Source organism: Balaenoptera ricei, chromosome 4 (assembly GCF_028023285.1).
Source record: "Balaenoptera ricei isolate mBalRic1 chromosome 4, mBalRic1.hap2, whole genome shotgun sequence".
NCBI lineage: Eukaryota > Metazoa > Chordata > Mammalia > Artiodactyla > Balaenopteridae > Balaenoptera > Balaenoptera ricei.
Window position 1 is genome coordinate 22,967,047 of NC_082642.1, and position 12,687 is coordinate 22,979,733.

General features: G+C 35.7%; 1 protein-coding gene across 2 annotated transcripts in view; it reads left to right on the plus strand.

The window, feature by feature from the left end:
• Positions 1–12,687, plus strand: part of RYK (receptor like tyrosine kinase) — a 100,469-nt gene that overhangs the window by 23,788 nt on the left and 63,994 nt on the right. The window lies entirely within an intron of this gene.

A 12,687-nucleotide genomic window follows, 5' to 3' on the forward strand; every position in this document is an offset into this window, starting at 1 on the left:
GAGTATAATTGCTTTACAATGGTGTGTTAGTTCCTGCTTTATAACAAAGCAAGTCAGCTATGCATATATATATATCCCCCATATCTCCTCCCTCTTGCGTCTCCCTCCCACCCTCCTTATCCCACCCCTCTAGGTGGTCACATAGCACCGAGCTGATCTCCCCGTGCTATGCGGCTGCTTCCCACTAGCTATCTGTTTTACATTTGGTAGCGTATATATGTCCATGCCACTCTCTCACTTCATCCCAGCTTACCCTTCCCCCTCCCCGTGTTCTCAAGTCCATTCTGTACTTCTGCATCTTTATTCCTGTCCTGCCCCTAGGTTCTTCAGAACCATTTTTTTTAATATATGTTAGCATACGGTATTTGTTTTTCTCTTTCTGACTTACTTCACTCTATATGACAGACTCTAACTCCATCCACCTCACTACAAATATCTCCATTTCATTTCTTTTTATGGCTGAGTAATATTCCATTGTATATATGTGCCACATCTTCTTTATCCATTCATCTGTCGATGGATACTGAGGTTGCTTCCATGTCCTGGCTATTGTAAATAGAGCTGCAATGAACATTGTGGTACATGACTCTTTTTGAATTATGGTTTTCTCAGGGTATATGCCCAGTAGTGGGATTGCTGGGTCATATGGTAGTTCTATTTTTAGTTTTTTAAGGAACCTCTATACTGTTCTGCTTAGTGGCTGTATCAATTTACGTTCCCACCAACAGTGCAAGAGGGTTCCCTTTTCTCCACACCCTCTCCAGCATTTATTGTTTGTAGATTTTTTGATGATGGCCATTCTGACTGGTGTGAGGTGATACCTCATTGTAGATTTGATTTGCATTTCTCTAATGATTATTGAGGTTGAGCATCCTTTCATGTGTTTGTTGGCAATCTGTATATCTTCTTTGGAGAAATGTCTATTTAGGTCTTCTGCCCATTTTTGGATTGGGTTGTTTGTTTTTTTGATATTGAGCTGCATGAGCTGCTTGTAAATTTTGGAGATTAATCCTTTGTCAGTTGCTTTGTTTGTAAATATTTTCTCCCATTCTGAAGGTTGTCTTTTCATCTTGTTTATGTTTTCCTTTGCTGTGCAAAAACTTTTAAGTTTCATTAGGTCCCATTTGTTTATTTTTGTTTTTATTTCCATTTCTCTAGGAGGTGGGTCAGAAAGGATCTTGCTGTGATTTATGTCATAGAGTGTTCTGCCTATGCTTTCCTTTAAGAGTTTTATAGTGTCTGGCCTTACATTTAGGTCTTTAATCCATTTTGAGTTTATTTTTGTGTATGGTGTTAGGGAGTGTTCTAATTTTATGAAGTCCAGTTTATCTAGTTTTCTTCTGTTGCTCTTGCTTTTAGTGACATATCTAAGGATCCATTGCTAAATCCAAGGTCATGAAAATTTATCCCTATGTTTTTTTCTAAGAGTTTTATAGTTTTAGGTCTTATATTTAGGTTGTTGATATATTTTGAATTAGTTTTTGTATATGGTGTGAAGTAGGGGTCTAATTTTCATTCTTTTTGCATGTGGATATCCAGTTTGCCAGCACCATTTGTTGAAGAGGCTGTTCTTTCTCCATTAAGTGGTCTTGGTGCTCTTGTCAGAAATCAGTTGGCTAAGGACTTGCCTGGTGTTCCAGTGGTTAAGACTCCACGCTCCCAATGCAGGGGTTCGATCCCTGGTCAGGGAACTAGATCCTGCATGCCACAACTAAGAGTCCGCATGCTGCAACTAAAAAAAAAAAAAAAAAAAAAAAAAAGATCCCACATGGCTCAACTAAAGATGCCGCAACTAAAGATCCCGCACATGGCAACAAAGATCCTGTGTGCCACAACTAAAACCCAGCACAACCAAATAAATAAATAAATAATTATTTTTTTAAAAAATCAATTGGCTAGGAATGTATAGGCTTATTTCTGCACTCTCAGTTCTATTTCATTAATTTAGCTGTCTATCATTATGCCAGTACCACACTGTTTTGGTTTCTGTAGCTTTGTGGTAAGTTCTGAAATTGGAAAGTGTGACTCAACTATGTTCTTTTTCAAGACTGTTTTGGCTATTGGAGGCCACTTGCAATTCCATATTAATTTGAGAATCTGCCTTTCCATTTCTGCAAAAAAAGGGGTTAGAATTTTGATAGGGATTACACTGATATATCCCTTTGGGTAGTATTTCGACCTTAACAGTAGTAATAGTAAGTCTTCCAATCCATGAAAATGGGATGTCTTTCCATTTATTTAGGTCTTCCTTAATTTCAACAATGTTTTGTAGTTTTCATTGGATAAACCTTTTATCTCCTTGTTTAAATTTATTGTAAGGTATTTTATTCTTTCGGGTGCTATTATAAATGGAGTTGTTTTCTTTTCTTTTTTTAAAATTTATTTAATTTATTTATCTTTGGCTGTGTGGGGTCTTCATTGCTGCACGCGTGGGCTTTGTCTGTTTACGGTGAGCGAGGGCTACTCTTCGTTGCAGTGCGCAGGCTTCTCACTGCCGTGGCTTCTCTTGCTGTGGAGCACGGGCTCTAGGCGTGAGAGCTTCAGTAGTTGTGGCTCGCAGGCTCTAGAGCGCAGACTCAGTTGTGGCGCACGGGCTGAATTGCCCCGCGGCATGTGGAGTCTTCCTGGACCAGGGCTCGAACCCGTGTCCCCTGCATTGGCAGGCGGATTCTTAACTACTGCACTACCAGGGAAGCCCTGGAGTTGTTTTCTTAATTTCCTTTTTGGATTGTTTATTAAGGGACTAGCTTTTATCATGCATTATATCCTTTTTTTCTTACTTTGATTTTTGATTGTTTTGCCCCAGGACAGTGACTCAGCATCCTCGTCTCTTTTGATATCATTGAGATTTATTGATACTTTATGACCTTTGACCCATTAGGGTTGTTGCAGCCACTCAGTTGCAAGATGATCCTCAGTGACTATACCCTGACTTGTTTTCATTATTTCTCTCCCTTTATCCCAAAGGATATTAAAATCTACTGTGATTTTTTTTTTTTTTTTTTCTCAGCTGTTACTCCTTTGACCATGCTGGTGTCCCGGTTCTCAGGTCTCTTTTCTAAATAAGGCACTCATTGAAATGGCCACTTTGGACTTGGTCCTTTTCTCAGCCCTTGGAACTTCCTTGTTCTGATCAGGACACCCCAACCTACTTTCTCAGTCACTCCCCTCTACTAGAACCAGGCTCCGTTTCCTGGTCTCTTAAGGAGTTACCCTTTTCCTGTCTTGTGCCCAGCTGGCTCAATAAAGCATCACTGAATAAACTGTTTCCCTCATTGCCTCTCTAACCATTCCTCACTGCCCACTTCTCCTCTGCGGAGCCTACCACACCACTCCCAGACAATGATAAGCCCTGCTGTCTACTACCCCTGCTTTGAGATTGCATTTAATTGTTATTGTCATATTTGAAACACTAATAATTAGAAGCAATTAGAAAGGAGTAGATTATCTAGATTCTGTCTTCATTGTCTTTCACTTTTACTTAAAAATTGTTTTGAGCGTGATGGGGAAGGAAAGAAAAAAGATTATTCAGAAATAAATGTATGATAGTCTCTATAGATTTTATCTTTTTCTAAAAATCAATTTGTTTAAAATTCTTTTTATTTTATTAACTTTATTTCCTGATTATCAGAGTAAAAACATACTGATAGGCCATTTGGAAAGTGTGCAGGACCATAAAGAAGAAGAAAAGTATATGTTATTTAATTGTGCATTGGCAGTCTTTGGTAAATATCTTTCCAGTATTTTTTCTATGTTCTCATTTTTCTTTATGTAGTTGAAATCTTAGAACATAGGTAACTCTTTGAGATAGATGGTACTTCACAATCTATAATGTTATGTTTTCCCTCACTCTCTGTCTTCTTACCTGTGGTCAGATTGTGGCCTATACGTTTTCTACTATACGAAACTGACTGTGCTTTTCATTATAGCTGATCACTTTTTCTAAATCTCTTATTGATGCTTTGAAAGAATTGAATTTCCTTTAGAGTACGGTCTTGGTGTGTCTGCATGTCCACTCAGCCATATTAATTATGGATGGCGATACACATATCAACATGCTAAGATCAGTCATAGACTGATAGTTTTGTACCATGATTATACTTAAATTGGGTTCTCTTCATATTTCTATTATTTTGGGAAGATTGTACTTACATTGGGTTCTCTTTGCACTTCTAATATTTGGGGAATTTTTTGGACTCCTTACATTTTGATTTAGAGCTATATTCATGATGATTATACTTGAATTATTATGTATTATGTAAACCTCAGTATAAAATGATTACCTCACGTTAGAAATAAAAGTGTTATTAATCTTTCAGTATGTTTTGGAGTAACTTTTTTGGGGAAGGATACATAATCGGTGTATTTTTTGAGAATCTGTTGTCTTCGCGTATGATGAGAATTTGTCTGGGAATGTAATTCTTGGCCCGTTTGTGATTTCCCTGAAACCTATAGCTTTATTGCCTTCCCTGTCACCTTCAGGATTTCCCATGTTATCCTTTTTCAGACAGTGAGCATGGGTAGTCCAGGGATTTTCTTCTCATTTCAGCCCCATTGTCACTGTTGCATGGTGAAGTTCTTTCTGAGCTTTGAACTTTTCACTATGAGCTTTTCAGTTCATAGTGCTTTGCCAAATTTTACCTTTTGGTTGGGTATTTTAAGGGAAAGTTGAAGGAAGCTGTTTTAGTCATTAGTAAATTATTATTACTAGTGTTAATCTTGATATATCAAAGATATTATCTTTACCAATGTGATTTTTGTAAATTGAATTTTGTTGTTTGAGGGCTTTCTCTCTAGCTTTTACTGGCCTTCATGGATTATTCTAGGCAGTATTTGGGTTTTTGTTTAGTGAATTGCTGTAGCTGTATGCATATTTCTTTAAACATGTTTTTGAAAGCTAATTTTTATTTTTCCCAGTTTAACTTAACTTTCATACGAAATTTAAGAAAAAGAATAAAAGCATAACCCATAATCCACCATTTATAATCAATCACTGTTCATATTTTTTGGTATTCTTTTTTGAGAGATGGAACACACACATTGTGCGTATACATGTACAGTTTTTTTTTAAATGCAGGTCCTCTTTTTTTTTAACCTTTTTATAAATTGAAGTATAGTTAATTTACAGTGTTGTGTTGGTTTCAGGTGTATAGCAAAGTGATTCAGTTATATATATAACTGAATATATATTCTGAATGTATATATATTCTTTTTTAGATTCTTTTTCCATTATAGGTTATTACAAGGTATTGACTGTAGTTTTCTGTGCTATACAATAGGTTCTTGTTGTTTATTTATTTTATATATGGTAGTGTGTATATGTTAATCCCAAGTTCTTAACTTATCTCCACCCCCATCCCCTTTGGTAACCATAAGTTTGTTTTCTATGTCTGTGAGTCTATTTCTGTTTTGTAAATAAGTTCATTTGTATCACATATAAGTGATATCATATGATATTTGTCTTTGTCTGGCTTACTTCACTTAATATGATAATCTCTGGGTCCATCCATGTTGCTGCAAATGGCATTATTTCATTCTTTTTTATGGCTGGGTAATATTCCATTGTATATATATATACCACATTTTCTTTATCCATTCATCTGTTGATGAACATTTAGGTTGCTTCCATGTCTTGGCTGTTGTAAGTAGTGCTACTGTGAACACTGAGGGTGCATATACATGTACATTTAACTTTAATTCACCAGACATTTATTGAACACCTATTTTATGCAAGGGAACTATTCTAGATGCCAGACATTATTAAAGTTTTGCTGTATATAGTTTGTATCTTGCCTGTTCTTATTTAATGTTACATTCTAAGCAAAACTCAGTTCATTAAAATTTATTTGTAACAGTCCTGTTCATGGCTTCATAGTCTTTTTCAGTGTTTTTTTAGTCATTAAAACCTGTCTTCAAAGGGGAAGCTCAATATGTCACATGGATGAACAGGAGAGATTTGACTGAAGGGGTATAACGGCTTAGAGTACCACCTCTCTCCTCCAAAGAAAGAGAAATTGTTGAAAACTATTGTTCTCTGTTATAGATATGTTATAGTTTATTGATCACTGCTCTATTGCTGGTAGTTTATATTGTTACTTTTCTTCAATTTTAAATATTATTTTGATTAATATTTTATACATAAACATTTGGATCTATATTTGGTTTTCTTAGGATGAATTTTTTGAATTGGACTTACTGGGTCAGAGTATAAATATTTATAAAGCATTGATATATGTTCACAAATTGCTTGCTTGCCACACCCTGCCTAACATTCAGTATTGTATTTAAAGAACATAAGCATTTCTGTTACAACATCAAATACATTAAAAAAAAAAACAACATTTAAGGTTTCCAAGTCACTGAAAATAACAGGACTTATGGGAAGAATAAGGTTAAGGGCAAACCATTCAAGACCTCTGCAGTTTCAAACCAGTTACTAACAAAAGCATAATTGGTACCTTATGAGATAACTTGGACAGCCTGGTCAAACCACTTAGGGTGGCTGAGGCTGCTTCAGAGGAGAGTTTAAGATGTTAAAACATAATAAGTTGGAAATCGCTGGCTTGCATGTTCTTGAGATAGTGCAGATGAGAGCAGCTTTCCAAGCCATTGGGGCTGCCATAGAGTTGGACACAAGAGAAAGTGCAGCTTCCTAGGTCCAGGAACCATGCAGAGACTGGTGGTGCTCCTCTGAGGAGAGAGCCCTGCGTGCAGGTGCTTATTTTTAGTTTTCTTAAAATAGGGCTGAGAGGGCTCCTGCCTGGCGGTAGCTGAGTTGAGTGAGGGTCTTTTCCTTTTCCACTGAAAGTTATAATTCTTTACCTGCTCTTCCAGTTCCCCTTGCCTGGGAAAATTCAAATGTAAACTGACAATTTCTGTGTTGTACTGGTATTATTATTTTATTTACTAACCACTTATAAGCTAATTGGTGTTCAGGAACCTGTCTTATGACAGAACAGACTGTATTTGCTAATTTGATAGGTGAAAATTTGAACCTAATTTTAATGGCTTCTTTGAAGAAATTCAAACCCTTCCAAACTAGGAATAACTACCTGAGTTAATAAAGAATGGCTATTTCAAAACAAATGCTTTCAAAATCTAGTCAGGAAACAGCAACTCTGTTTAACGGTTGTATTACAGTTTCAATACCTCAATCTAGGGTAGTGAATTTAAAATTTTCAGTTTATTTTGGTGGCCATTAAGACATGGATCACAGGGCTCCAAACTGTCAACAGCTTATGTATATTACTTTATTTGTTGAGCATAGAAGTCATGGTTTTGTAGTGACTCACTTGTGGGAATGACTTCATTCAGGATTATGCAGCATTCAGTTATAACACCAGAGAAGACAAGGAGTAGGGGTGTCAAGTCAAGTTCAAGATTGGCTGTTTTCAGGGTAGGGTATGCATGTCTTGATATAGGCTGTGGGAGAAAGTCGAGGGTACTGGTAAGAAAGTAATTGCGGTAATTGGCGTTGAGGCCAGTAAGAAGAAAATAAGGAAATAATTGCTGTAATCAAATGGGAGAAACAAGAGGATTATGGACACTGGAGATATTATGAGCCCACAGAACAGCTGTTGTAACAATAAAGGGAAGGAGCTGAGGAGCTACTAACTATTGAGATAGTTACAGTTTAAGATTTTGGAGGTAGAGCAATTTATATATTGTCACTGTCCATAGAAATGGGTTGCTTTGGTATGGATGAAGGTTGTTGGAGTTGAGGAATAAAAGGGTCATTGAAGGTTGGGTTGAGAGTGGGTTGGTCTCAAGTACATTGGGAGTCTGCCATAATAAGTCACAGGGTAAGGGTGTATAGAAATTTCATAAACTGGTTCCAGAATCCTCAATGAATGAGGTAGCTAAGATACTGGGAAGGAGCTTTATGTGGAGTTGAATTTACAGAACTCCTAGATGTTCTTGACACTTTGAACTGTGTCTGGAAAATTTAAGTATTTACACATCGTTGTTATTACCAGTAATAACATTATAACTGTTATTTATTAGGAACAGAATTCTTCATTTCCCTGTAAATGATGTTTGAAATTTAAATTTGGAAGTTGTTGATCACTTAAGATTAATTCTTTTTTTTCTGAAACTTTTTATGTTGGTGATAGTAACATTCTATGGTATGCAAGCTTTTTGAGACTGGAAAAGAGAGGTAAAAACTTGTTGATTCTCTTTTTCCCTCTTTAAAAACATTTAGGTAAACTTTACATACAATGAAACGTGCAGATACAGTTGGTCGAGTTTTGAAAAATGCATACACCTATGTAACCACACCCCCGTTAGATGCAGAACATTTCCATCACCCCAGGAGGTTCCCTTTGTAATCAGTTCACCAATCTCCCTCCCAACCCCCTCCCAAGCAACCACACTGATCTGATTTCTGTCACCACAGATTAGTTTTGCCTGCTCTAGAACGTTATATAAATGGAATTATATAGGATGTACTCTGTGTACAGCTTCTTTGACTCATATTGTCTGTGAGATTCATCCCTTTTGTTACAGTCCCAACAGTTTATTTTCATTGCTGAGTAGTATTCCATTATATACACAATTGGTTATTCATTTATCTGCTGATGGACATTTGTGTTGTTTCCAGTTTTGGCTATTCTGAATAAAAGTGCTATCAATGTTCACATACGAGTTTTTTTGTGGAATCATATGTTTTCATTTCTTTTGGATAATTACCTAGGAGTGGAATTACTGGGTCTGAGTAGGCATATGCTTAACTTTATAAGAAACTGCCTGTTTTCCAAAGTAGTTGGACATTTTTACCTTCCCGGCAATGTATGAGAGTTGCAGTTGCTCCACATCCTTGCCAACATTTAGTCATTCTTGTGAGTGGAAATGGTATCTCATTTTGGTTTTAATTTGTATTTCGCTGATAACTAATGATGTTTAGCACCTTTTCATATGCTCATTGTCTGTTTACATATCTTTTCTTACAAAATGTATGTTCACATCTTTTGCCTATTTTATTTAATTGGGTTGTCTTTTTATTTTTGGTTCATAAGAGATCTTTATTTATTCTAGAAACAAGTCCTTTTAGGTATATGAGTTGTGAATATTTTCTCCCAGTTTGTGACTTGAATTTCATTTTCTTAATATCTTTTAAGGAGCAGAAGTTTTTAATTTTAATGATGACCAATTCAGCAATTTTTTTCTCTTTGGGTTTGTAGTTTATTTGGCCAGTCCAAGAAATCTTTGCTTAACCCAGGTTGTGAAGATAATCATTTTCTTCTAGAAGCTTTATAGTTTTAGCCTTTACATTTAGGTCTGTAATCAATTTCAGATCAGGTTTTGTGTGATATGTAAGATAGGGCTCAAGATTTTTTCCCCCATACCTTTATCCATTTGGTTTAGCATCACTTTAATTGAATTGCCATTGTGCCTTTGTTGAAATTCCACTGACCCTTACTTGTGGGTTTATTTTTGGATTCTGTTTTGTTCCATTGATATATCTATCCTTATACCAATACCACACTGTCTTGATTATTCTAGTTCTTCATCCTGTTGTGAAATAGGATGATAACTGGAATCCTTTCATTACCTATGAGGTAGTGTGAGTCTTCCAACGTTGTCTTTTTCTTTTCTTTTCTTCAAGATTATTTTGGCATTTAAATTTCATTTTAGAGTTAATTTGTTTCTTCAGAAAATCTGTTAGGATTTTGATTAAGATTACTTTAAAGCTATAGATCAATTTAAGAAACTTGACATCTTAACAGTGTTAAGGCTTATCTAAGAGAATGGTATCTCTCCACTTACTTAGGTCATCTCTAATTTTTCTTAGTCATGTTCTGTAGTTTCTAAGTAAAGAGGTCTTATCTTTAGTTAGAATTATTTCTAGATACTGTTTTCTTTTATGTTATGGTATTGATTTTTAAATTTTATTTTCCAATTTTTCCTAGTATATAGAGATACAAGTAATTTTTTGAATATTGGCCTTGTATTCTGAGGCTTTGCCAAATTCATGAATTGGTTTTAGTAGCATTTTATTAATAATAGATTTCATAGTGCTTTCTCTGCACACGTAATCCTGTCATCTGTGAATAATGAACTATAGTTCATCCTCTCTAACTTTTATACTTTTTGTCTTATAAATTGGCTATGACCTCCAGCGCAAGGTTGAATAGAAGTGTTGGAAGTGGACATCCTTGCCTTGTTTCTCATCTTAGAAATAAGAATTTAAATTCACCATTGAGTATGATGTTAGCTATAGTGTTTTTGTAGATACTCTTTACCAGACCGAGAAGGTTTATTTCTCTTCCTAGTTTGCCCAGTTTTTTTAAATCATTATTAGGCTTTGAATTTTACCAAAAGCATTTTCTGCATCTATTGAAATGATCTGGGTTTTTGCCTTTTATTCATTAATGTGTTTAATTATATTGATTTTTAAAGGTTTACCTTTTATAAACACTTGGTCATGATGTATTAACCTTTTTCCATATTGCTGGACTCAGTTTGCTAATGTTTGATAGAGAATGTGTCTGTGTTCACGAGGGAAGTCAGTCTAATTTTCTTAACAATGTTTTAGTCAGGTTTTAATATCAGTGTAACATAAAGTGAATTAGGAAGTTCTTTCTTTGACTATTTTCTGAAAGAGTTTGTGCAAGATTGGTATTAGATCTTCCTTAAATGTTTTGGTATAATTCATCTGGACCTGGAGCTTTGAGGGAAGATTTTTAATTATTTGGATTTTTAATTTCTTCTTGTCAGTTTTGGTAAATTCAAGGATTTTTTTATTTTATCTAAATTACTGAATTGTCATTAGGTTGTTCATAATATTCTTTTTTTAACATCTATAGGATTTGTAGTAACGTTGCCTCTTCCTAAATATTGTTAATCTGTGTCTCCTTTTTTCTTATTTATTTATTTATTTATTTATGGCTGCGTCAGGTCTCAGTTGTGGCATGTGGGATCCTTTGTTGCGGTATGCGGGATCCTTTGTTGCAGTGCGCAGGCTCTTCGTTGCGGTGCGCAGGCTTCTCTCTAGTTGTGGCGCATGGGCTCCAGAGCACGTGGGCTCTGCAGTTGCGGAACGCGGGCTCTGTAGTTGGGGCGCGCCGGCTTAGTTGCCCTGCAGTGTGTGGGATCTTAGTTCCCCAGCCAGGGATCAAACCCGAGTCTCCTGCATTGGAAGTCCGCGTCACACTCTTAACCACTGGACCACCAGGGAAGTCCCTACTAATCTTTTCAAGTAATCATCTTTTGACTTTATCCTTATGGTTAATTTCTTTATTGTGGTATTTGATCAGAGAAGGTAGCCTGCATTATTTCAAGTTAGAATCCATTTTAAAAAATGTGTATGGGTCTTATTCATGATCAACCTCCCTTGTTTCATGTTTCATAATTACATTGTTAAAATTATATGTCCACACTAAATTTTTATCTGTTTTGATCTTTTGTTTTCTGAAGGATGTTAGTTTCCAACTATGATTGTGGATTTATTTCTTCTTGATTTTTTTTTTTTTTGGCTTTCTATATTTGAAGCTCGTTTGTTAGTTGTACTACTGTATCTTATGTTTTTATGAATATGAACCTTTTCTTACTAATAAATTCATATTAATTAATGAATTTATTAATATAAAGTCTTTCTACCTTGAGTTCTAATTTGTCTCATGTCAGTACTGCCATATTTACTTCTTTGTTTTTCTCCCCCTTTTAACCTGGCATATATTTTAAAATTTTGTTCTAGGTATTGTATATCTCTTGTGAACAGCATCAATCTAGACTAGAGTAAAAAAACATTTTTAAAAACAAGCAAAATTTAAGCTATTTACAATTATTGTGTTTGCTGATGGCCTTCTTTGTACCCAGCTTTCTTGTTGCATTTCCCTCCTACCTCTCTCCCACCTTCTTACTTTCTTTCCCCCACCCTCCTTTCTCCAGCCCCACCAGTCCTCCCTCCCCAGTTGTTTGCTAGCACTTCCTGTTCTGCTGGCAGGGAGAGCCTTTTGCAGATGGCCTCTAACTTTCTCTCATTGCATTTGGTTTCCTCTGTAGGATCAATAAAGCAGTGCTACTCAACCAGTGCAGCAGCTTTCCTCTATGTAAGCCTCAAATCTCATTTCTGAATTAATGATTGTATTAGATTCAGTTCAGAAATGAGAAAACTAATTTTACAGGAGAAATGCCTATAACAGAGTTATTCATTTCTATATCTGTATCTTAGGAGGTGTGAGAGCCTCACCTTGACCTCTTTGCATACCACAAGGTGTTTTAGACTCCTGGTATAAGGCTCAGTAAGTATGAAATTTACATTTCAGTTGGCCTCCCCTGTACCTTTTTCCCTCCCATGTGTGGAATATGTGTCATGCATTACTAGAGGGACACCTAGTCACAACTTTAAATAACAGTAAATCAATTGAGAGAACTTACTCCCTGCCTTCATTCTTCCAGTTCTTTTGGGTTATCATAGAGAAAACCTCTGATTCTTTACCTCTCTCAAACACTTGCTATATTATCCCCTTCCTCCCTTTTTGTAAACGATGAGCTGGGCTCAGGCTCACTGCCTTGGTGTAGGCCACGGTATTTAGCTAGAATTTAGTAATGTTTTGTTTTCCTTTTAATTGATTTTTTTTTTTTTTTTTGGTTACCTTGTATTTTTTCACAATAATTACTGGTTTTCCACTCAAGATGGTGATTAAATTTTGCCTTTAAAATTTTTATTTTAAGAAGGGGTAT